The sequence below is a fragment of the Pan paniscus genome, chromosome 1 (assembly GCF_029289425.2).
Source record: "Pan paniscus chromosome 1, NHGRI_mPanPan1-v2.0_pri, whole genome shotgun sequence".
Taxonomy (NCBI): Eukaryota; Metazoa; Chordata; class Mammalia; order Primates; family Hominidae; genus Pan; species Pan paniscus.
The window spans coordinates 100198651-100223840 of record NC_073249.2 but is presented as its reverse complement, the minus strand read 5'-3'; the positions used below and the strand labels follow the sequence as shown (position 1 = coordinate 100223840).

The following is a 25190-nucleotide window of genomic DNA, read 5'->3' as shown; positions in this document are numbered from 1 at the left end:
TCAACCATTTAGTGGCCCTGCCTTCTTACACCAGCATGTGAATTAATTGATAAAGATCAGAATGTCCAGGCTCAAAAGTTTGGGCAATTAAGTCAAATTACCTCCCAAACACTATAGGATCTTGGAGGCTGCTTTAGAATTAGAAGGGGAAAATGTATTTAAATTTCAATCAGGGAAGTCTTTTTTTTTTTTTTTTTTTTTTTTGATATAGAGTCCTGCTCTGTCACCCAGGCTGGAGTGCAATGGTGCAATCTCGGCTCACTGCAACCTCCATTTCCCAAGTTCAAGTGATTCTCCTGCCTCAGCATCCTGAGTAGCTGGGATTACAGTCATGTGCCACCGTGCCTGGCTAATTTTTGTATTTTTAGTATAGATGGGGTTTCACCATGTTGTCCAGGCTGGTCTTGAACTCCTGAACTCATGATCTGCCCACCTAGTCCTCCCAAACTGCTGGGATAACAGGCGTGAGCCACTGCACCCGGCCCAGGGAAGTCTTTTATGATATTCTTAATTCACATTTTGGTGAAGCAGTATACAGAATGGTAGGCTCCCTTCTTCCTGTGGATTTTACCTTGAAAGGGGCTGTCAGAACAGAAGTTTCAGGGAAGGGACCAGAGCCCTGGGGACTTTCCTTAGGTGATGGTGATGGAAGAAGAGGCAAGGCAGGAAAGGAGGGCTCAGGTAAGGGAGACTATGCAGGTACAGGGGCAGGAGAAGAAGGAGCAGTTGGGGGCGAAAGAGATAAAGCCTCCTCAATATTTCTCAGTTCAGAAAACATGTCAGTTTAGCTCCTTCAGCTTACTTCCTCACTGGAGATAATTTTCTCAGTTTTAGAAATTTCTAGGTATAATTGGAAGTAAGTCTCCCATTTAATTTGGTTCTAAAACCAAATTTTTCCAATTGTGCACACTAATAAATTATTTTAAGCATTTCAAAAGATCCCAATTTTCTTCATTCTGCTTATGATTTTTCCTGGTTAGGTGGGTCCAGTTTCTTGGATATTTACAAGAGAATGCCTCATAAATGTTATACATAAACCCAGCTGGTGTTTCTAATGGCATTTGTTTCTTCGCAGTGTGCTAAATTTTGAAGCTTGATTTCCCATAATTCAGGAGCTTTTCAGATGACCAAGGCCTGCGATGTGTTTTGGGTCACAGTGTGGTGCTTATGACGTCACTCCTACAGATAACACCGGAGTTGTGTATCGCTGTCTCAGTGGTTCCCACTGTTTCTAACCACCAGGTGGCCACAGAGTGCATGTGCTATGAGGGACCCATCCCACATATGCCCTCCCAGAAGAGCAGGAAAGGGGGTTCATAAAGATGTTCTTCTGATAGGGAGTGCCCTATGGGGCCACCTTCACATGGTGAGTAATGACCCCGACACCTCTGCAACATCCCCGATCACTTGGAGCACCTGAATGGATCAGCGGGAGCAGATCACTTCTTTTCTTCAGGGCAAGGGAACACACCTCCGTGCACTTTCCAGTTAAGAACAGGAACTAGTCACAAATGAAAAGCTAAGTCCGAATGTTCAAAACAACATGCTACATAAAACGAAACCACCAGAGCATACCTGCCAATACCTTGGCCCAGATCTTCCTGCTGAGGAACAGAGGCAGAAAAGGCAGAAGCTCTCTGGGGAGCTCTTTGCCTGACTGTGACCCAAACTTTCTGTCCTGACGCAGAGGTGGAAAAGGCAGTTATTTCCCCCTGAAACTCAAATCTCTTACTCACAGGGTAAAGACAGAAAACCTCCGTTCTAGAAAGGGAGAGCTGGAAAGGACACTCAAGCAAACTCCAGGCCTTCAACCAAAGAGTGGGAAGGTCCAGATTTCAGGAGGATTCACCACTTACTACTGCCCAACTCTTTCTCTCAGAGTCAGAACTCAAGGGCTTCAGATCTGGCCAGGCACCCAGTCCAGGAGGAATGTGGTGTGATCTGAGAGACGAAAATACATGCCCCCTTAGAGACTAAGGCAGACTCGAAAGTTAAGGAAACAAAAGTTAGCTACAGGTCAAGGGTTCAGGGCTCATCTGGCATGGCAACTTCCTGAATTCCTATGGCTACAGGAAAAACCACACTCTTGCTAAACTCCTTAACAATAGAACTAGCAAGCAAATTGTCAAAACCTTCCCAGCCCTTCTCAACTGGATTTACAACCCAGATCACTAGACCTCTGATGGGACAGAAGAGTGGCCTTCCATTCTCTCCTCATAAGCAACTGCGGATATCAAGCCAGTTTCAGCCATGTTACAGGGACTGCACACAAACCGACTTGGTGTCCAGCAGTTCACCTTTTGACATAAAAAGCCGATTTCCACCTTATTTTAATGCTCAAATCCCTTCCCAATGTGAAGATGGGGTGCATGTTACATATATGTTTACCCTTTGCACATGAGCTCAATACCCCTCAGAAATGGCGTTTCTCCAAACCTGCTGAATATGTATAACTCCATTGTGTGATACACACCCTGTGAGGCACAAAAACCAACCTGCCCTCTCTCTCTCTCTGAAGAGAAAGCACCTTTTCAAAGACACACACCAGAGACTGTCCCTTCCTGGACTGCAAACTGATCTCACCAATGAAATTCTTACTACTATTTAGCCACCCTGGAGGCCTTTGAGAGGATAGTCAGATGGTCAGAGATGAGTTGCTCTGAATCCTGCTCCCAGGGCCAAAAACGTCAACCTAGAAGGAAGGGGCTTAAGCACAAAATATGATTTAAAGAGTTTATTTGAGCCAATGTGAGGATAGTTGCCTGGAAGGCTCAGACCCAAGCAATCTTGCATATGGGTTCTGTTTGGCCTTTGTTACAAGCAGGTTTGTAAAGACCAAAAAGGGAGACAGGGAGTTGGCTGGTAGAAAGTTGCTTGTCAGAAACTCCCACTGGTTTACAGAAATAACATTGATTAGGGATTAGCTATACATTGTTCAGCTACAGGGAGTGAGAGATGGTGTCCAGTGCACGTGATTAGGTTACTTTATAGCTAACTGTGGCAATAGCAAGCAGTTTCAGTGGATGAATACATAGCTCAAAAGTAGGGAAGTGGCCAGTGGCAGTGGCCCATGCCTATAATTCCAACACTTTGGGAGGCCAAGGTGGGCAGATCACCTGAGGTTAGGAGTTTGAGACCAGCCTGGCCAACATGATGAAACCCTGTCTCTACTAAATATACAAAAAAAAAAAAAAAAATAGGCAGGCATTGTGGTTCATGCCTTTAGTCGCAGCAACTCAGGAGGCTGTGGCAGGAGAATCACTTCAACCCGACTGGAGGAGGTTGCAGTGGGCCAAAATCCTGTCACTGCACTCCAGCCTGGGCAACAGAGTGAGATTCCATCTCAATACAATAAATTATTTTTTAAAAAATTTTAAAAAGCAGGGAAGTAGGATGTGGTTGGTGTTTCATTTTAATGCCTAGCTCTAGGCATGCTAACTTGAAAGCGCCCATTTTCCTCACATGAAAAAGTTCTTTTCTTTCTTTTCTTTTCTTTCTTTTTTTTTTTTTTTTTTGGAGACACACTCTCACTTACTGTGCCACCCATGCTAAAGTGAAGTGGCATGATCTCTGTTCACTGCAACCTCCACCTCCAGGAATCAAGCGATTCTCATGCCTCAGCTTCCCGAGTAGCTGGGATTAGAGGTGCCAGCCACCATGCCTGGCTAATTTTTGTATTGTAGTAGAGACGGGGTTTCACCATGTTGGCCAGGCTGGTCTTGAACTCCTGACCTCAGATGATCCACCCGCCTCAGCCTCCCAAAGTGCTGGGATTACAGGTGTGAGCCACCATGCCCAGCCAAGACCATTAATTTAATCTACAGCTAAATCTATTATATTTTCATGTTACAAATTCAGCAAGAAAAGTTTTCCCTAATGAAACATCACATTTAAAGCATAAGTAGTTTTAAAAAAAAAAAAAAAAGTAAGAGACAGGGTGTTGCTGTCATCCAGGGGAGAGTGCACTGGTGCAACCACAGCTGACAAACCTGGAAATTCTGGGCTCAGGCAGTCCTCCCAGCTCAGCCTGAATTTTAACTTTTTAGACGTGACATCTTGCCCTGTTGCCCGGGCTGGTCTCCAATTCCTTGCCTAAAGCAATCCTCCCACCTCAGCCTCCTGATTTGCTGGGATTACAGGTGTGAGTCAACCAGCCTGGCATTGCAAAAAAAAAAAAGTCAAGAAATTATTCTTATTCTTTATTTTATTTTATTTTGAGTTGAGGTCTTACTCTGTCACCCAGGCTAGAGTGCGGTGGTACAATGATAGTTCACTGCAGCCTGGATCTCCTGGGCTCAAGTGATCCTCCTGCCTCAGCCTCCCAAGCATCTGGGACTACAGACGTGAGCCACTGTGCTGACTAGTTTTTTTTTTAATCAGCTCATTTTTTAAAATTTGTAGAGACAGGCGTCTCACCATGTTGCCCAGGCTGGTATCGAACTCCTGGTTTCAATCCTTCTTCCCTCCTCAGCTGCCTAAAGTGCTAAGATTACAGGTGTGAGCACCACGCCCTGCTTAATTTTCATATTTTAATTTTATATACATAATTATTACTGTCCTTAAGATAACTGGGGCAGTAATCTCTTTAAAGTTTTAGAGACTTAATTTATCTGTTCACTCCACTGGAAGAGTATGCCAATTGGTTTCATAAGAAAATTTATTTATAAATCGGAAAAATTCTTTCCACCAAACTAGGGGGCATTCAAAAGCAAATAATTGCCTTAAGTAACATCATTTAAGGTGAAAACAGATGCAATGGTATCTATTAATAATGCTTCTCAGTGTGGGAAACAAACTGAAAAAATGAACATCATTAGATCCTTGGAAAACCCTCACTGCTGAAAATCTGAGTAATTCTGTGATACCCTTTTGAGTCTTCCAGGACATTCCCTTTCCGGAGCATATAAAAGTGAGTAAATCATTTTTCATCCATTTTCATTAAGAGCTGAACTTCCTTGATGTTCTGGAGATTATTAAATTTGATTTGTGGCCAGGCGCAGTGGCTTATGCATGTAATCCTAGCACTTTGGGAGGCCAAGGTGGGCAGATCACTTGAGTTCAGGAGTTTGAGACCAGCCTGGCCAACATGGCGAAAACCCATCTCTACTAAAAGTACAAAAATTAGCCAGGCATGGTGTTACATGTCTGTAATCCCAGCTACTCAGGAGACTGATGCACAAGAGTCACTTGAACCCGGGAGGCCAAGGCTGCAGTGAGCCAAGATCGTGCCACTGCACTCCAGCCTTGGTGACAGAGCGTGACTCTGTCTTAAGCAAAAAAAAGTTTTTATTTGTATAGTTGTGAGAAGTGCTTATATTGCTGACTCCATTGCTTATTTGTGATCATATAAATCTCTTTTCTTCTTTCTGTAGTGTGATTTAAACTTAATCCTTAAAGAACATGTATTTCAGCTGGTTAGAGTTTTTTAGCTAATAGAAACCTGAGTATATGAATCAAAGAAAACTGCTCCTTACATGCCACAGACTTAGTTTTCTTTCTTTCTTTCTTTCTTTCTGTACTAAGATTTATTTTAGGTATAGTAATTTGTTAAAGCCAAGAGCTCCTATGGAATGAAGTTAGATGGGAGGGGGGCATTGAGTAGTAAGATCATCCTTATAATAGAGATGCCACTCTTGCAGATATTGACAGCTATTGGGCCCAAAAAATTGTAACCAAATGTTGGAAAGACAAGATATGAGCAACTTCTGATTGCTGCAGTCTCAAATATCAAGAAATACCGTTATCCTCAGGACAATGAATACACAATCAAAAAAGACTCACAGACTAGATTAGCTGTCATGTATCATCAAACAGGGACTGGATCCTTGTCAAACACCACCCAACAGAGATTGTCCCCAGAAATTCACTTCATAACATCAAAACCAGAAACCCACATTGATGCCACTGATGGCAGAAATCAGTGATGCAAAAATGAGAGAGAGAGAAAGAGAGAGAGAGAGATAGAGGAAGGATTTGTCCAATTACAATGCTTAGTATATAAAAGCAAATGAGATCAATTTTTGCTCATGAACACAGAAGAACTGAGGGAACAAGAGCCAATAGCTCTAAGGATCCAGGTCTGCACCAGGGACCTGCAGGATTCTGTTGGCTCCCATGATGGGTCTCAGATGGGCTAATTTTTATGGACATAGCCTCTGAAAAAAATTAGTCAAGAAATAATATAGAGACACTTATCTGCATGCCCATTCTCCATTAATATAGAAGGGAAACTGGCATTAGATGGTTTTCATCAAATAAAAGTAAAATCAAGATTTATAAAGAAAAGAGGAAAGAGGAGAAAAAAATGTCTGGGACCATTGTGATTTTGCTCCCTTTGGATAAGTGACTTGGCAGAAGGCTGTCAAAGAGGTCACTGTGACCTGTCTTCTCTGGACCAATGTGACTTGGTCACCACAGGAAACAATTACAGGCTGGGCACAGTGGCTTATGCCTATAATACCAACACTTTGGGAGGCTGAGGTGGGCGGACCACTTGAGCTCACGAGTTGGAGAGCAGCCTGGGCAACATGATGAAACTCTGTCTTGGAGAGCAGCCTGGGCAACATGATGAAACTCTGTCTGTACAAAAAATACAAAATTTAGCCGGGCATGGTGGTCCATGCTAGTAGTCCCAGCTACTCAGGAGGCTGAGGTGGGAGGATCCCCTGAGCCCGGGGAGGTCGAGGCTGCAGTGAGCCATGATTACACCACTGCACTCCAGCCTGGGTGACAGAGTAAGACCATGTCTCAAAATACATAAATTAAATTTGAAAAAGAAACAGGGCCAGGCACAGTGGCTCATGCATATAACCCCAGTACTCTGGGAGGCCAAGATGGGAGTATCACTTGAGCTCAGGAGTTCAAGACCAGCCTGGGCAACATAGTGAGACCTCATCTCTAAAAACTACATACATATATATATTAATAAATATGTATAATAAAATATAATATATAATCAAATATATACATATTATACATAATATATAATTGTATATATTTACTTTCAGATAATTATAATAAAATATGTATATATTTTATTTTATATATAATAAAATAAAAAGAAACAATTACAGATGTTGGAGGACTTTAAAATATCTCAGCCAGGTGCAGTGGTTCAGGCTGGTAATCCCAGCACTTTGGGAGACTGAGGCAGGAGGATCACTTGAGCCCAGGAGGCTGAGGCTTACAGTGAACTATGACCATACCACTGCACTGCAACCTGGGCAACAGAAAAAGACCCTATCTCAAAAAGTAAAATGTCTTAGAAGTTTAGCTGTCCATCCTATGCAACTGAGTATCTGTGTGTGATGTCCACCATGTCCTCCTGTTGTACCTCCCCCTTACTTAAGCCAGGAAAGCACTTGTCCCGTTATTAGAATATCATTGGCACATGGCCAGGCGTGCTGGCTCATGACTGTAATACCAGCATGTTGGGAGGCTGGTCAGGAGTTTGAGACCAGCCTGACCAACATGATGAAACCTTGTCTCTACTAAAAATACAAAAATTAGCCGGGTGTGATCGTACAGGCTTGTAAGCTGAGATCACTCCAATGCACTCCAGCCTGGGCAACAGAGCAAGACTGTGTCTCAAAAAAAAAAAAAAAAAAAAGGAAAGAAAATAATATTATGGGCACATATATAGAAAGTTTGTTAAGCCAGGTGTGGTGGTTCACACCTGAAATCCCAGCACTTTGGGAAGCCAAGGCAGGCAAATCTCCTGAGCCCCGAAGTTGGGGTTCCTGGGGCCAACTTGGGCAACATTGCAAGACCCTATCTAAAAAAAAAAAAAAGAAAAAGAAGTAGGATTTGATGGTGCACATCTGTAGTTCTAGCTATTCTGGAGGATCACTAGAGCCGGGGTGGCAGGGATGGGCAGTGAGTTTGCAGTGAGCTGAGATCACGCCACTGCACTCCATCCTGGGTGACAGAGCGACACGTAGTCTCAAAAAAAAGGGGGGGGGGGAGAAAATCTGTTGTGTCGGCAAGTAAATGAAGAAAGGGACATTATTAGAGTTGAGAAATAAATTGGAATATGATTTGGTACCTTTCCCCCAGAAGATAAGTTCGCTAAATGTGCTGAAATTAGAAGCATTATATAAGGCCTGGTGCAGTGGCTCATGCTTGTAATCCTAGCACTTTGGGAGACCTCGGAGGTGCCTGAGCCCAGGAGTTTGGGGACCAGCCTGGGCAATATAATGAAACCCTTTCTCTACAAAAATACAAAAGTTAGCTAGGCCTTTCGGAAGCGACAACTGATTGTGCCACAGAGACACAACCCTAGTGGCTTAGGACTCTGGGAAGATATAATCTCCCCCACTTATCTAGGGATCGATAATGCATGAACGCTTTAAAAGCTGGAGCAGGCGGCTGGGCGCGGTGGCTCACACCTGTAATCCCAGCACTTTGGGAGGCCGAGGCGGGCGGATCACGAGGCCAGCTGATCGAGACCATCCTCGCCAACAAGGTGAACCCTCCCTCTCTACTAAAATACAAAACATTAGGCAGGCAGGGTGGCGTGCGCCTGTAGTCCCAGCTACTCGGGAGGCTGAGGCAGGGGAATCGCCTGAACCCGGGAGGCAGAGGTTGCAGAGAGCCGAGATCGCCCTACTGCACTCCAGCCTGGCGACAGAGCAAGACTCTGTCTCAGAAAAAAAAAAAAAATCTGGAGCAGGCTTGGAGCAGCAGCCGTCCCTCAGTGGGTTCTAGCCACCAACCTTTAGATTAACAGCCGAACGCGCTAACCGATTGTGCCACAGAGACACGTAGTGTACCTTCTTCTGGGCACTATAGGAAGGGTGCACTCACCAAACACTCCCCAACCCTCCCATCCTCAGAGCCCACCAGACAGTAGGACTGTGCAAGGCCTTGGAAAACCGGAGAGATTACAGCGGTGAATCGTGTTGGTCTCGTTGGAGACCCGCAGGTTGGGAGATTCTGGAACCAGGACGACCTTGCCCCTAGCCTGCTTTAGAAGCCCCCGGAAACGCCCCGGCCCCGACCCGGACCTGAGCCACCTGGGGGCCTAAGGGAAGCTGAATACCCAGTGGGCTCCCGGGATGGCTCTTCCCGTTCTTTGCGCAGCCTTCACCCAGTGAGGGAGCCTGTGCCCACCCTGCCCAGTCACTTTCGAGGCCGCTGCGGAACTTCGGCTGCCATCTTCCGATCCTGTGTCCCGCACCGGGACACAGAGCAGGGATTGTGGTGAGGGTCGCTCGTGGGTCCCCTCGCGGGGAACAGGGTCTGGCACTTACCAGGGCGCACGACTAGGACTTGTTGAATTAATCCATTGCCCCTTTAGCTTTTAGTCCTTTGAAGGGCGCTGAAAATGGAAATCATGAAATATTTTTCCACGGGGAAGTTTTGTTTTGCTTTTGAGATAGGGTCTCGCTTGGTCGCCCAGGCTGGAGTGCAGTGGTGCAAACACGGCTCACTGCAGCCTCGACCTCCCGGGGGCCATCGTCGCCTTTAGCTTTTAGTCTCTTGAAGAACCCCAAGAATAGAAATCATGAGATTTTTCCATGGGGAAGTTCTTTTTTCAAAGCGTTTATTCACGTTGATTTCTCAGCATCCCCTGGGGCGGGCAACGGGCAGGGCCTCCAGTGCACCTTTCTGCCGCGGTGGAGCCGCGGGGGCTCAGCTGGGCGGTGGTAGGGTCCTGAGGCAGAAGGGCAGGAGCGGGGGAAGGGAAAAGTAAAAGCAGGGAAAGAAGCCGGGGAGCGGTGGACCAGACATCCAGACCTCCCGAAGGCCTCTTGCAGAGGCACAGGCTGGATCTTCTGGAGGTGAGAATTGTTTTTTGTTGTTGTTGTTGAAGCAGAATAGGGAGGAACTGAGGGGAAAATTGAGAGAGAACACGGAATAGCTCCAAACGCCAGGACCTATAACTCCCAAACAATAACATCTTCCAGAAGAACTAGACAGAAAACTAGGCATCTGAGAACCCTGAAATCCCAGGAGAAGTAGCATCATCATGACCCTCTGTGTTCCTTTTGGCAAAGGACTTGCTTCGTTTGTACAATTGTTTGTGTTTGTTAAATAAATAAAACCCTTTTCATGTATCTTTGAAAGTACATGGGCTCTATTATTTTATGGTTACAAATAATGCTGCAGTCATCATTCTTGTACACTTCTCATTGGCCACTGGTGTATTTCTATAGTGTAGAGGCCTGGAGAGCAGTTGCTCCAGCATAGTGTTTACGTGGTTTTTATATCATTCCATTTTCTTTCCTTTCTTGGCTTATTATCTATAACTCTTTCTTTCATCTGGTCCACCGCTCCCTAGCTTCTTTTCCTGCTTTTGCTTTTTCAGTGATGGCTTTCAGGTTTCCAGAATACATCTTCATCAGTGCCATCAAGTGACATTATACCTCCCCTTCTGGCCATTATGCTAGTGTTGTCATGTAATTTGATTTTAGACATGTTACAAACCCCAGAATCCATTATTATTGCTTTTGTTTAATCGGTCAAATTATTTTAAAAGATTTATATAATAAGAACATATATATTTAACTATGTACCTACCAATTTCCAGTATTCTCCATTTCTTTATGTAGATCCAGTTTTCTGTCTGGTATCCTTATCCTTAGGCCTGGAGGACTCCTTTTGCATTTCTTGCAGTGTGGGTTGCTGAATTCTTTCATTTTCTGTATGTCTTTAAATGTCCTCATTTCGGTCATATTCTGGAAAGATTTTTCATTTCGACATAGAATTCTAGGAAAACTTTATTTCTTTCAGTACTTTAGGATGTTGCCACTTTGTTTTTGTAAAACTGGCATAAAGTGGGCTTCCTGTACTTGTTATACAATTTTTGGAATGTGTATTTAAATTAAAAACATTAAAATGGGCTGGACGAGGTTGTTCATGCCTGTAGTCCCAGCACTTTGGGAGGCGAACACAGGAAGATCAATTGAGGCCCAGAGTTGGAGACCAATGTGGGCAAGATAGCAAGACCTTGTCACACACACACACACACACACACACACACACATTGTGAATGTCCTAGATTCATCTTAAGTTCCACCAACAGTGCACTTAAAGTAAAATGTGCCCAACCTGAGGGTCAAACCTATCTGCTGACGTGCAGTCTGTGTTTGTGAGACATTCTCAACAGCATTTGCTTTCCCTAGCATAGCGGTTTTCGTGTTTTCCTCATACCTGAATGTCTTAAGTGCAAAACCTGTCAGAAATCATTTCCTTTGCCAAAAGATTCTAAAATACTTTTTTTTTTGAGATCAGCTCACTGCAACTTCCACTTCCCACGTTCACAGGATTCTCCTGCCTCAGCCTCGCAAGTAGCTGGGACTACAGGACAGTGTCAACACACCCGGCTAATTTTTGTATTTTTAGTAGAGACGGAGTTTCACCAAGTTGGCCAGGCTGGTCTCGAACTCCTGACCTCAAGTAATCCGCCCACCTTGGCCTCCCAAAGTGTTGGGATTACAGGCATGAGCCACCGTGCCTGGCCTAAAATACTCTTCCTTCAAGTAAAAGTGCATTAAAAACAAACTTCTCAGTTGCATCCCTGGAATCCATAGAAAGCCCGGGAGAGACAATCAAGTGCTACAGGATCAAGCGCTAAACAAGAGAGGACAAAGCATGGCTTCCTCACTAGGAGTCAGGGCAAAGTTATCTGCTTTGGTCTCCAACAGAGACTGGAACTCAGTGCCTTCAGATAGGAAATCTCCTAGGATTTCTTTCTTTCCCTTTGATCTACTCCCAACGCTCCCTTTCTGTTTCTTCAAGAACTTTTTGGGATCCCTAATGTGCAGGACCTAAGGGGCTGGTGCCCTTCTCTACCCTCCCTGCCTGGGTGTCTTCAGCACCCAAGCTCACCCAGAATGTTACCACCTGCAGGAGACAGCAAGAGGACCAAGGAGGGTGGAGGGTGCAATGGGAACCACAGAGTCACTATGTACCTGTGCCTCGTGGGCTCCTAGCAAATTGAATAAATGCCCCCTGAAGCTTCTCTGCAGGTCACAGGGAAAGGGTGGCTGCCGACTAGGTGGGAGAAGCGTCAAGAAGCATCAGGAGGATCTGGCCCTACCCCTGGGCCTTGAAGACAGGCCTGGCTAGGCTGATTTTGATGGGTAGGTCCAAAGAAAAAGTGCAAGAGGGGCCCAAACCCTGACCCCGAGGTTAAGGCTTTCAAATATCTGATCATTTTGATGTCAGTCAGTAGAATCCATCCTGCCTTTATCAGGAGACTCCTTTGCCAACATTCAGAGATCTGAGATTCCTGCTGCTTGCTGCACAAAAAGCCAATCACTGAGATGATTATTGCAAAGGAAGGGGCTTTAATAGGGTGCTGCAGTGGGGGAGATGAGAACTCAGTCTCAAATCCATCTCCCTGACCAATCAAAACTAGAGGTTTAGATGGCAGGGAAGAAATGTAACAATGTATAAGAAAACAGGAACTAGGGAAGAACAAAGAAGCAATCATGATGAATGAGAGGTCCCAGCGTCTCATTGTCTGGATGAATTTCAGTTCCTTGATAGCTTTTTTGAGAGGCCTGAAGGTCGTTTCCTGAGGAAGGAACTCAGATAAAACAAATATTAAGTTTCAAGCTGTAAGACCAGAAGGGTCCATTTCTAGGATTATCCAAAAAAGCTACATAGGAGACTATTGGGTGGTTTTCAGACCAAGAAAGAAAAAGATTGTGCAGACCAAAGTCTGCAGTTAACCAAAGAAAAAACATGATTTTCTGACCAATAGGATGTATGGGGCCAGAGAACGACCAGCCTATAGAAGAACTGTTTTTTGTCCTGAGCATAGGGGAAGGATGAAGTTGCACCAACTAAGGTAGAATTAAGCTGCAGATGGGGAAAAATCTGGATTTTGGTTCAGAGCCCTGGGGTCTTCCTCGAAAGTCTCTTTCCTTGAAAAAGGAACCCTGTCTCAGTTTATGCATCTCTCTAAGTCCTTTTGGAGGTTGAGGATGCTGAGGTCTTGGTGCTTGGCCCCCTTTAACCCTGAGTGCTTCCCCTCCTGCAGGGCAACCTGGCCTAGTACCCAGGCCCCAGCTCTGGTGACCATTTCCCCCAAAGGCCATTTCTAGGTCAGTTGTGAGGTACAGGCAGGACAGGGCAACTCGTTCTGAGATTTTTGGCCCTGGAAGGCCTTGAGCACTGTGGTCCTGCAGAACCACTGTCTCTCTCTTTTGGAGAAAGCAGGGAGGAAATGACCTGTGTGGAGGGAAGCAAGGGCTGCACCTGCACAGGGGAGCTGAGGCAAGCAGGGCAGTTCCAGTCAATGTAAAGGACACTTGTCATCTAAGAGATTGGGCTGTTATTATTAATTTTGAATTTTGTCAGTATGAACTGCAGGGAAATTTGTCTTCTTACTTGTAGGAACCTCACAAGACCTCTCATCTTATATTCCAGGGAGAATTGCTGTGTATTATACAAACACATAGGTGAGACTGCCATTCTGACCTGCAGGCCTCGATGCCCTGTGCAGGGGCACCAAGGCACCAGTAAAGCCCTTCCCATACAAAGAGCAAGCATGTTATGTCTACAACCCAATGGCACCAGTTCCAAGTACAATTTCTACTTGGCTCTATGAGCTGAGTACACGTTCCCCCCAGCACAGAAATCCTACAAACTCCCATGAATGCTATGGTGAAAAGTAGGGGCTGTCCAGGTGTGATGGATCACACCTGTAATCTCAGCAGTTTAGAAGGCCAGGGCAGGGAGGATCACTTGAGTCCAGGAGCTGGAGACCAACCTGGGCAACATGGCAAAACTTCAACTCTTAAAAAAACAAAACAATAACAACAACAACAAAAACAAGAACAGAAATTAGCCAGCCATGGTGGCTCATGCCTGTGCTACTCCAGAGGCTGAGGTGGGAGGATTGCTTGAACCAAGATCCCACCCGATACAATGAGACTCCGTCTCAGGGAAAAAGACAAACAAACAAACAAAAAGAGGCTGTGTAAGAGGTGATTCTGGGGACAGCAGAAAAACACTGAGGTTTTCAAGTGGTGTTAAAAGCCAGTGGGCCCTGGGAACCATTGAGCAATCTACAAAGCAGGGAAGCCTAGATCCCTGAGCCCTGCCTGCCAAGTACCACTGCAGCTAACATGAGAGGCCTCCCCGACAGAGACTGAACTTTGCCTCCCGAGGAAACAAGTGACTACAGACATCTGTTCCAGGACAGTAAACAAGAAAACAAGGTCTCACAAAAACAAAAACAGCTGACCACACCATACAATCATGGAGACCAAGCCTGCGACTATAGGAGAAAAAAAAAATGCTGTCTATTATTCATACTATCAAAGACCAGGGGAAAGTGTGAACACAGTCCCCCACTACTGTTGCGGGAATCAGGAGACCAGAGAGACCAATGGGTGGAACAGGAGGATTTTGAGTGCACTCAGGCCTAGTAGATTAACATCCAAAGCCTGAGCCTCGAACAAAGGCAGGGCTTGACCTTTTTTTTTTTGGCAGAGTCTCGCTCTGTCACCCAGGTTGGAGTGCAGTGGCGATCTCGGCTCACTGCATGCTCCACCTCCCAGATTCACGCCATTCACCTGCCTCAGCCTCTGGAGTAGCTGGGACTACAGGCTGCCGCCACCACGCCCAGCTAATTCTTTTGTATTTTTAGTAGAGATGGGGTTTCACTGTGTTAGCCAGGATGGTCTCGGTCTCCTGACCTCCTGATCCGCCCGCCTCAGCCTCCCAAAGTGCTGGGATTACAGGCGTGAGCCACCATGCATGGCCAAGGTTTGACTTTTATACACTCTTCTGAAAGGGGGGGTTGGCTAGTTTGAATTGCGTCGTGGGAATTTGCTGGCGCAAAACTCGCTGGGCAGGCTAGAGGGCTTACAGAAGCAGAAAGAAGGCAGTTAATCAAACTGACAGGTCTTGTAACGCAAGCATAGCTGGTGACCTTGCAGCTGCACTGAAGGGAAGTCAGGAACTTACAAAACCAGAAATGGTAAGGGGGAAAGAGAAGGTAGTAAAGGCATTTGTTGTTTTTTCCTCTTATCCTTATCCGTGCTAGGGGCAGACTGTGTAGACAGTCTCTGGAACTCATTCCCTGGGGCTCTGGCTTTTCAGACAGTGTTATCAAGGATCTGCTAGGGCTCTATCTATTGCTGGTCTTGGAGTAAGTTAAGTACTGTGAAGCTCAGTTATGCAGCTGAGCTTCACACATTAGGGGAAACAACAAGAGAACAGCACATCTGGAGTGCAATGGATGAGCCTCAAACTTAGGACGAATCACTTTGGTAACCATAGGATTTCCCCTGCCAGATAAGTGGCAGTCCACATACCTCCGCCCTGCCACAGCTCCATATGCCTCACCCTTTACACCCACAGTCACTTGCCCCGAGAACCACCCCCGCCTATCCCCAACCACCCCAAGCCCTCCTAGCCTAACACACAGCTGGGACTCTCACATCCACCCAGTGGTCCTGGACTTGCTCCTACAGCACGGGAAATTCTCCCTGGCGAAGCAGCAGCCCTGTGCTGCCTCATCTACACAGAAATGCCCTATCGGTGACGTCACCGACAGTGCCTTTCCCAGTCCCCTTCTGTTCTTCCGCCCAACCCTCTGCCACTCAGCCGACGAACACGCTGCCGGAGCAGGCGGGGGAAGTGACGTCTGCCTGTGCCTCCTTTCCTTCCCGCCTTGTCCTTTGGGGAGGTGCGCCAAGACCCCGTATCTAGTCTCTCCCAAAGAGGTGACTACTTAACCTGTGCCCTGCGGAGGACCCTTCTGGCAGCCAGCTGGAAGCCTGTGCACCCGTCTTCAAATAAAGGCTTTTAATTCGCAGACTAGAACGTTTAGGATTACAAAGAAAACTGGTTCCTTTCAAATCTGGTTATGTTTGTGAAATAGCATTCCACTTAAAATTGGAAGCCCTTCAATATCAGGGAGAAATCATATCTATGAAACTAGAGAGGCAAACCAGCCATCCTTACTGGTTTTACCAGTAGTAGTGTTATAAAGAAAGTTGTCCAATTTCATGAATCTTGTAGGTTTGGTTTTTTGTTTTTCAAATACAGTACTGTACAAAAAGGAAGCGGAATGTGGTTGCAGTCTTAATGTAATGCCTCTCTGGGCCTGAGAATTTGAAAAGGCTCACACTCCTCATAAAAGTTCTCTTCTTCGCCGGGACGGACAGTGGCTCACGCCTGTAATCCCAGCATTTTGGGAGGCCGAGGCGGGTGGATCACCTGAGGTCAGGAATTCGAGACCTGCCTGACTAACATGGTGAAACCCCGTCTCTACTGCATGGGAAATATTTATGTATATGCAACAAAAGGTATTTGCCACCACACATACATCTCCCTGCTCAGCTAAATATGTCATCTAAAGTGATGTGATTATCTAGTACAACCTTAGCCAGTGAATAAATAGCTTTTTATTGAGCTGCAAAAGAGGCTGCAGTTTCACCAGCAGTGTTTTTCTTTCTTTTTCTTTCGAAGACAGTGTCTGGCTCTGTGGCCCAGGCTGGAGTGCAGTTGTGCCAGCACAGCTCACTGCAGCCTCGAACTCCTGGGCTTAAGTGATCCTCCTGCCTCAGCCACAGAGTCACTGGGATTACAGGCCAGAGCCACCATGCCTGATTTTCATCAGCAATGTTTCCTGAGGTTACAGAAAGATTTGTAATCCTGGGAGGAAACAGTCCCCTGAAGCAAAGTGTTCTCCCCCAAAAATGCAAGGAGCTATCTTCTTGATAGCCAGGCAGATAATTCTCAGGTTTTGCCCCACAGAATCTCTATCTAAAATAGAGCAGTGGTCATGACTAGTGAAAAGTTTGAGGGAACTCGCCCAATGTTGGGTTTCTTCAGAAATATATATATATTTACAGAAATATATATTTATATATATATAAATATATATCCAAATATCCTAAAAGACACTGCCCTTCATCATTCCATGCTGTTAGACATTTATAGGACCATGGATGGTGATCTCCTCCAGACAAAAATAAATGCTGGTGCAGAACAGGTAAGTGTACTATAATTTGAGTACATCAGCTTTTGGGCATTTTAAACCATGGGTCAGACATGTTAGAGCAAGGGGCCAGGTTGATAGCAAGAGGGAGTGTTTTCCTTTTAATTTTCCAATAGCAAAGTGATGTTTGCCACTGTCATTTCAGAGTGATATGACAATTTGTTGTTGTTGCTTGGTTTTGTGGGGTTTTTTGTTTGTTTGTTTGTTTTTGAGACAAGGTCTCACTGTCACCCAGGCTGCAGTGTGGTGGCATGATCAGGGTTTACTTCTGCCTTGATCTCATGAATTCAAGCAAACCTCCTTACTAATCCTCCCAAGTAGCTGGGACTACAGGTGCGTGACACCACACCCTGGGGTGTGAACTGGGATTTGATGTTTTCAGTTGGCTCCCTAATGGAATAGGTTCCCTTACTATTCTGGAATACAGATTGTCATTCTCGTGTGCATTATATTTCTACTACCCTGCTAATTTTTTTCTTTTTTTTTTTCTTTTTAAGATGGAGTCTTGATGTGTTGCCCAGGCTCTATTGCAGTGGCAGGATCTCAGCTCACTGCAACATCCACCTCCCGGGTTCAAGTGATTCTTTTGCTTCAGCCTCCTGAGTAGCCACCCAGCTAATTTTTGTATTTTCAGTAGAGACAGGGTTTCACCATGTTGGCAGGCCAGTCTCTAACTCCTTACCTCAAGTGATCCACCTGCCTCGGCCTCCCAAAGTGCTGGGATTACAGGCATGAGCTACCACGCCTGGCTCTCAAACCATTTTGAGTAAGCAAAGACAGATTTGTCTGGCTTTTTAGTACATTGCTGAATTAGCCTCCAATCTATATTTTTAGGAGGGACCTGGGGAATGGCAACATGGAGATATTTGGCTAAAATGTGAACCTTTCATGTTCTGCTTCAGTCTCTTTTTGAAAATCCTTCCAATTTGCCTTTTGCAACCAGTTAGTGGCCTTGCCTTCTTCACCATCATGTGAATTAATTGATAAAGGTCAGAATATTTGGGCTCAAAGATTTCAACAGTTAAGTCAAATTTTCTGCCACACCCTGTGGGATCTTGGAGCCTGCTTTAGAAACAGAAGAGCGAAATGTATTTAAATTTAGATCAGGGAAGTCCTTTATAATCTTAATTCACGTTTTGGTGAAGCGGTATACACAATGGTAGGCTCCCCTCTTCCTGTGGGTTTGGGTTTTACCTTGAAAGGGGCTGTCAGAACAGAAGTTTCAGGGAAGGGGCCAGAGCTCTGGGGACTTTCCTCAGGTGATGGTAATGGAAGAAGAGGCAAGGCAAGACAGGAAGGCTCAGGTAAGAAAGACTATGCAGGTGCAGGGGCAGGAGGAAAAGGAGCAGTTGGAGGCGAAAGAGACAAAGCCTCCTCAATATTTCTCAATTCAGAAAATGTCAGTTTACCTCCTTCAGCTTATTTCCTCAATGGAGGCAATTTTCTCAGTTCTTTTAGAAATTTTAGAAATTTAGAAATTTCTAGGTCTCATTGGAAGTAAGTCTCCCATTTAATTTGTCTGGTTGTAAAACCAAATTTCTCTCCTTTGAGACAGGGTCTCACTATGTCACCCAGACTGGAGTGCAGTAGTGTGATCTCAGCTCACTGCACACTGCACTCACTGCTTGCTGCATGACAGCCAGTAAGTCCAGGGACAAGGTGTAGGGGCAGGGAAGGTGACTTTATTCCAGAGAGCCACCAAACTGAAGAGATGGTGAACAAATATTCTAAAGAACCATCTTAAATTAATACAATTTTCAGGATCCTTGTACGTTAGGGAAGGGAGGAAGAAGGAGGTGGTTGAGGTGAAGAGGTCTGACAATGACAGACTTGTGGGCTGCAGTGAGAGCCAAAGGGGATGGTGAAAATTCTTTGTCTTTTGTCAGGTCACAATGCTCTTATAAATCTTCAACATAACACTGTTACTTGTGCATACAACCTCTTTATCTTCTCAGGAGTCAGTTTGGGGAAGGGATTATGATCATCTGTGCTTTAAAGTTAAACTGTAAGCTAAATCCCTCCCATAGATAGCTCGGGAGGGGCCTATCTGCAGAAATAAGAAAAAGCAGTTAGCCTGAAAGATATCACCACAGGGCAGGAAGGGTTAGGAGCAAAATGCAGTTAGTCATGCTAGGCCTCCTTTTCATTGCTATGTATTTAATTTACTTGAACACATAATTTTAATTTTTTATATATATATTTTTTTTGAGACAGAGTCTCACTCTGTCACCCAGGCTGGAGTGCAGTGGCATGATCTTGGCTCACTGCAACTTCTGCCTCCCTGGTTCAAGCAATTCTCCTGCCTCAGCCTTCTGAGTAACTGGGATTACAGGAGCCCACAACCATGCCTGGCTAATTTTTGTATTTTTAGTAGAGACAGGGTTTCACCATGTTGGCCAGGCTGGTCTCGAACTCCTGACCTTGGGCTCCCAAAGTGCTGGGATTACAGGCATGAGCCACTGCGCCCAGCCTAACTAAGATCATTAAACCATTCTAATTTGTCAAAAGAGTCACACTGATTTTTGAAAAATAATGTAATGGGCTGGGTGCAGTGGCTCACGCCTGCAATCCCAGCACTTTGGGAAGCCGTAGAGGGCAGATCACAAGGTCAGGAGTTTGAGACCAGCCGGACCAACATGGTGAAACCCCGTATCTACTAAAAATACAAAAATTAGCCAGGTGTGGTAGTGTGCGCCTGTAATCCCAGCTACTCAGGAGGCTGAGGCAGGAGAATCACTTGAACCCGGGAGGCAGAGGTTGCAGTGAGCTGAAATTGCACCACTGCACTTCAGCCTAGGCAACAGAGTGAGACTCCATCTCAAAAATAAAATAAAATAAATTTAAAAAAATAACATAATGAATTTTTTCATGTCTTTATATATTAAATATTTACATTATTTAAATTGTTCAAAAGCATCAAAGATTCCTCTCTATCAACTTCATTTCATTTATTTTATTGTACCAAACTATCAAGACCATTAATTTAATCTACAGCTAAATCTATTATTTTTTCATGTTAGAAATTCCACAAGAAAATTTTTCCCTAATGAAACCTCACATTTCAAGCGTCCTAAGTAGGCTGGGCGAGGTGGCTCACACCTGTAATCCCAGCACTTTGGGATGCTGACAGGTGCATAACTTGAGGTCAGGAGTTTGAGACCAGCCTGGGAAAAATGGTGAAACCCTGTCTCTACTAAAACTATAAAAATTAGCTGGGCATGGTGGCATGCGCCTGTAATCCCAGCTACTCTAGAGGCTGAGGCAGGGAAATAGCTTCAACCTGGGAGGCGGAGCTTGCAGTGAGCTGAGATCGCACTACTGCACTCTAGCCTGGGCTACAGAGCAAGACTCTGCCTCAAAAATAAATAAATAAATAATCATAAGTAGTAAAAAAGTAAAATGAAATAAAAAATAAGGCACAGTGTCTTGCTCTGTTATCCAGGCTAGAGTGCAGCAGGGCAATCATAGCAGACCAACTTGGAACTTCTGGGCTCAGGCAATCCTCCTGGTTCAGCTTGCCTTGCATTTTTTTAGAGATGGGGTCTTGCCCTGTTGCCCAGGCTGGTCTCCAACTGCTGGCCTAAAGCAATCCTTCCACCTCAGCCTGTTGAGTTGCTGGGAGTACAGGCACAAGACATGCAGCCTAGCATTGTAGTAAAACAATTTTCAACAAATTCTTAATTTTCTTTCTTTTTCTTTTCTTTTTTTTTTTTTTTTTTTTTTTTGAGTTGGGCGTCTTACTCTTTCACCCAGGCTGCAGGGCAGTGGTGCAATAATAGTTCACTGCAGCCTGCCTCAGTCTCCTTAGTAGCTGAGATTACAGTCATGCATTATCATGCCCAGCCAACTTTAAAAAAATTAGCTAATACTTAAAAATTTGTAGAGACAGGGGTTTCACTATGCTCCCCAGGCTGGTCTTCAACTCCTAACCTCAATTGATTCTCCCTCCTCAGCCTCCTAAAGTGCTGGGATTGCAGCAATGAGCCACCATACCTGGCTTAATTTTCTTATTTTAATCTTATGTAAGTGATTATTATTGTTCCTAAGATAATTGGGGCAGTGACTCCTTTAAAATTTTAGAGACCTAATTTATCTATTCACTTCACTGAAAGAGTATGCCAATTTGTTTCATGAGAAAATACCCTATATTCATAAAGCAGGAAAATTCCTTCCACCAAACTAGGGGGCATTCTAAAGAAACAAATTTTGCTAATAACATCACTTAAGGTGAAAACAGAGACAATGGTATCTATTAACAATGTTTATCAGTGAAGGAAAAAAACTGAAAATATTAACATCATTAGATCCTTGGAGGGCCTTCATTGCTGAAAAATCTGAGTAATATTGTGATACCCTTTTGAGTCCGGCAGGACATTCTCTTTCCAGGACATATAACAATGGGTGAATAATTTCTTTTCATTCATTTTCATTAAGGGCTGAACTTCCTTAATGTTCTGGAGATTATTAAATTTGATTTGTATAGTTGTGAGAAGTGCTCATATTGCTGATTCCATTGCTTATATGTGATCATATAAATCTTTTCTCTCCTTTCTGTAGTGTGGTTTAAACTTAATCCTTAAAGGACATGTATTTGAACTTTTCAGCTGGTTAGAAACCTGAATATACCAATCAAAGAAAACTGCTCCTTACATGCTACAGATTTAGTGTTCTTCCTGTGCTAAGACGTCTTTTAGATATAGTAAATTTGTTAAAGCCAAGAGCTCCTACGGAACGAAGTTGGGTGGGAGGGGGGACGTGGAGTAGTAAGATCACTCTTGTAACAGGGATGCCACTCTTGCAGATATTGACAACTATTGGGCCCATAAAACTTTTACCAAACATTGGAAAGACAAGATATGAACAGCTTATTATTGCTGCAGTCTCAAATATCAGGAAATACCATTATTCTCAGGACAATAAATAGGCAATAAAAAAGACTCACAGACCAGATTAGCTGTCCAAACAGGGAGTGGATCCTTATCAACACAACCCAACAGAGATTGTCCCCAGAAATTCACTTCATAACATCAAAACCAAAAACTCACACTGATGGCAAAAAATAATGATGCAATAATGAGAGAGAGAGAGAGAGAGAGACCTGTCCTATAGCCATACTTAGTGGGTAAAAGCCAAAGAGCTCAATTTCTGCTCATGATACTTAATAGAACAGAGGGAACATGAGCCAATAGCTCAGTGGGTTCAGATACGCACCAAGTGCCTGTTGGATACAGGATTCTACTGTCTCCTATAATATGTCTCAGATGAACTAATTTTTTTTTTTTTTTTTTTGAGACAGAGTCTCGCTCTGTCGCCCCAGGCTGGGGTGCAGTGGCGCGATCTGGGCTCACTGCAACCTCCGCCTCCCGGGTTCACACACACCACCACGCCCAGCTCCTTTTTTTTTTTTTTTTTTTTTTTTTTAGTAGAGACAAGAGTATCGCCATGTTGGTCAGACTGGTCTCGAACTCCTGACCTCAGTTGATCAGAAGTAGGTGAGGTCAGAAAACATACCCTGGGAGAAGCTGGCACAATGCCCAGAACCGCCATCGCTAGGCCTGGGGTTTTCTTCTGTAGTAGAATACTAGTATTCATGTAGTGCAGGGACAAAACCAATTAGATACTTCTGGGAGTTAAAAAGAGATGAATTTACAGTGCCATTTGAGAAGGGGTTTTAGGGAATTTGCCAGGGTACTGACGCGTGTCAGGTGTAAATCGCAGGTTGAGAGAGCTAAGCATTTTCTGTCCATGAAGGTGATAAGGGAGTGCCTGAAGAAAGAGGGAGGGGGAGGACACTGGCGCCAGAAATAGGAAAGGGCTGCTTGCGGGTGGGAAGGATGGGTCGGGGTGCTATCTAGAAAGTTGCCTGGCAATGGATGTAGGATGTGGAAGTGAGACATCAAACAAGAAGCTGTCGCTTAAATGAAGTCTGAAGAAAGACTAGATATGTAAGCGGCAGAAGATAGTAGGGAAACTGGACCCGGCTCCTCGTAAAACTTCCCGCCTTATATTTCAGGGAGGATCGCAGCGCATTTCGGCCAAGACATGTGAGACTGCGGTTCTGACCTGCGGGCCTCAGTGAATTGCGTTAGGGCACCTGGGCTCTGGGAGAGCCGTTCCCCTCCACAAAGTAAGCGTGTTATGTCTACAACCCAACGGGGACACTAAGAGCCCCAAAGGCCCTGCTTTCTTCCCAAAGAACAGCCTCCGTCTGCGTAGTTTGTACCTGGCTCTATGAGGTGAGAACACATTCACCGCTAGCACAGAAATCCTACAAACTCCTGTAGGGACTGCAGTTAGAAGCAGAGGCTGTATAAAAGGTGACTGGGTGCTAGGGAAAAACAAGAAGATTTTTACAGATCGTGAGAACCCAAGACACTGGACACCATGAACCAATCTCTGCAAAAAACAGCCCCACCTAGAAACGGAAAAGCTGTACGGCCTTCACGCTAGTTACCTTGTGTTACAACAGCTGACGCTTCTTATTTCTCCTCCTCCGGCAGAGTCGACATGTTACTTCCTATTCCCCAGCCTTCCACTGTAAGAATAACACCTGGGACGCAACCCAAGACACAAAGCAACAAAAGAAAAAGATAACTGCTGGCGTACAGGCTACTTTTTAAAGCACAGAAAAAATCAGGCGAAAACGCGAACGCAGTCCCGCACTACCACAAATTATGCAGCCAAGATTCTCGCATTTGGGAACAACTGCAGGGATGGGCACATCCAGAGTACAACTGATAATCCTCACCCTGAAAAACCACTTTTGTAAGCATAGTATGTCTCCTGAGAGGGAAGTATAAGCCTCTGCAACTCCGCCCCACCACTGCCTCATACACCTCACCCTTTACACGCACGGTCACTTGCCCAGCGCACCCCCGAGCCCTCCTAGCCCTGACACACAGCTGTGTCTCTCAGGTCCGACCAGCGGTCCTGAACCCGCTCCCACAGCACGGAAACTCCTTCGTGGCGAAGCAGCAGGTGGGGAAGCAGCAGGTGGGGAAGCAGCAGCCCCTGCGCTGCCTCATCTACATAGAAGTCGCCCTATCCGTGATGTCACCGACAGTGCCTTTCCCAGTCCCCGTCTGCCTTTCTGCCGCTCAGCCGACCAACCCGCTGTCTCAGCCGGCAAGGGGAAATGAAGTCTGCCTCTCCCTTTTTCCCTCCCGCCCCCGCATCTGTTCTTGCCCAAAGAAGCTTGTCCTTAGCCTGCGTTGCGGAGCAAACTTTCGGCGGCCAGATGGAGCCTGGGCACCCTTCAAATAATGGCTTTTAATTCGCAGACTAGAACGTTTAGGATTACAAAAGAAACCGATTCTCTTCACATCCTTATCCTTGGGAGGTAGCATTCCGGTTGAAATTGGAAGCCGTTTAATATCAGAGAGAAACCATATTTATGAAAGTAAAGAGACTGCTCAGATGACTGCAAACCAGCCTTCCTTACTGATTTTATCACTGGTAATGTTATAAAGACAGTTGTACAGTTTCACGAATCTTGTAGGTTTTTTTTTTTTTTTTGATGTTGTTGGGTTTTTTTTCCAAATTCAGTATTGTAGAAAAATATGCTGCCCCAGAAGAGATGATTGGACACATGGTGTTGGACTTTGTCATCTCTTGCACAGCCATCTCCAGACCTTAGTGCTTACCTCATGTTAGTTTTTTATATTCTGCAAAGACAAAACCAAAATAATCCAAATTTGACACAAATACTTGGGATACATCTTATTTGAGATGTTTAACAAATGTCTGGATCATCTTTTCTTATATTGGATTTTAACGCAGGAAACACTGTGAAGTAAGCAAAGTTGGAATGCCCAAGTCAAAGACCATTTGAATATTTACAAGTAGATTTGAGACAGGAATAATACAGGGTGGTCACAGGATAACAAATTATAGGCAGCAGATTTACACGACTTGAGGCTATGGGCTGATAAGACGCTGAAAAACCGGAGTGTGGACCAAGCTGGCTAAGACTGACTGGACCCAATGTGGTGCTGGATTTGATGTAGGTTTTACCGAGGCCCTCATTATATGCTCATTAACATACTAAATCACACACCCACCAGTGCCATGACAGTTCTGAGACCAATATGTGATGTAAAAATGGATGGCACCACAGTTCCGAGAAATCTCCACCTTTACCCAGGAATTTTCATGACTATTCCACTCCTTGGTTAGAGAAACCAATCAAGATGAGACCCCAGAACCCATTGTTCTCTGTCGGGTA

At 44.9% G+C, this 25190-nt stretch overlaps 1 long non-coding RNA gene, 1 other non-coding gene and 1 pseudogene across 2 annotated transcripts; 1 reads left to right on the top strand and 2 right to left on the bottom strand.

The window, feature by feature from the left end:
• Window positions 1-539: 539 nt before the first annotated feature.
• On the top strand, window positions 540-9469 carry LOC134730440 (uncharacterized; annotated as a pseudogene).
• Window positions 9470-9565: 96 nt separating this feature from the next.
• Window positions 9566-25124, bottom strand: LOC129398044 (uncharacterized). The gene is made up of 3 exons (XR_008625772.1): window positions 23421-25124; window positions 10522-10679; window positions 9566-9829 (listed from the first exon to the last, which is right to left on the bottom strand). It is a non-coding gene; the product is annotated as an uncharacterized LOC129398044 (long non-coding RNA).
• LOC112438757 (U1 spliceosomal RNA) lies at window positions 23603-23764 on the bottom strand. Its single transcript, XR_003027119.1, has one exon. It is a non-coding gene; the product is annotated as a U1 spliceosomal RNA (small nuclear RNA).
• Window positions 25125-25190: the final 66 nt, after the last annotated feature.